The sequence below is a fragment of the Vulpes lagopus genome, chromosome 1 (genome assembly GCF_018345385.1).
Source record: "Vulpes lagopus strain Blue_001 chromosome 1, ASM1834538v1, whole genome shotgun sequence".
In the NCBI taxonomy this organism is placed as follows: domain Eukaryota; kingdom Metazoa; phylum Chordata; class Mammalia; order Carnivora; family Canidae; genus Vulpes; species Vulpes lagopus.
In genome coordinates, this window is record NC_054824.1 from 180,535,748 (window position 1) to 180,537,106 (window position 1,359).

Here is a 1,359-nt window from a genome sequence, read left to right on the forward strand (position 1 = left end):
TGATAGTATTGTCTAATGTTTAGAGCATTTGTAATCTGTGGCAGGTGATTAAATCAGCACTGTGCTTTATTATTCATTTATAAAAAATATTTTGAGTGATCACGATATATCAGGTCATGTTCTAATCTTGGGTATATAGCTGTGAAGAAAAAAGATTGAAATCACTGTCCTCATGGAGCTTACATTCTAACAGTTTTTAATGTAAACTACAAAATAATATGGTGAGGTGAGAGCTGTTACTATATTCATTTTGTAGCTTTTTATTAAAATACATTAAGAGAAAAGTACAATACCAGAATAGCACAGAACAATGAATTCTCACAAACTGAACACATTTCACAGAAGTCATTGCATATGCCCACTGCCAATTTGAGACCCTATCTTGACTTGTAACGGTGTAGATCAGTTTTGCCTTGTTTTACACTGCATAAATGGAACCATGCAGTATTTTTACATCTCGCTTCTTTTGTTTAATATTTTGCTTGTGAGATTCATCTATAGCTTTGTGGGGGCAGTAGACAGTTCCTTCTCTGTGTAGTATTCCATTCTGTTAATATGCCGCAAATTATCCATCCACTCTACAGTTCATGGACATTTGAGTGACTTCCAGTTTAGGGATATACCTCTGCTTATTTTCATTTTTTTCTTTTAATTTGAAAAATTTCAGATGCTATCACCTGAATTCTACCATTAACATTGTATTATTTGGATGTATTTGAAAGCAGGCTGCAGGTAGCTATGATGCCCCCCTAAATACGTAAGCAAACATATCATTAGCTTAAGCTCAGTATTTTTTAAGATTGTTCTTTGATATGAAATTTATAAAGAAATGTGCAACTGTCAAAGGTATAGTCTATGGGTCTTTTTTTTTTTTTTTTAGTCTATGGGTCTTGAACAATGCATTCACCAGTATACCTCAGGCTGCTACCAAGTTCCCTCTGACTCCTGTTATACATAACCACTGTTCTGACCTTTCCACTAATCATATTTGTCTGTTCTAGAATCTCATATGCATGGAAAACACAAATACTCATTTTTGGTAAGGCTTCTTTCATTCAGCGTAGTGTTTGGGATTTATTCATGTAGTTTTGTGTACCAGTACTTCATTCCTTTTTATTGATTAAATTTCATAAAAGGGTACTCTGAAGCTTAGAGAGTATTGAAGTTGGTTTGTCAAAACACACAAAGCTAGCGTTAAGTGTTAAGCCAGGATCAAAGAAAGTTCTTTTTAAAATTATAATAGGGGCTCCTGGGTGGCTCAGTCAGTTAGGCATCTACCTCCTGCTCAGGTCATGATCTTGAGGTCCTGGGGTCAAATAACGTCAGGCTCCCTGCTCAGTGGGGAGTCTGCTACTCCCT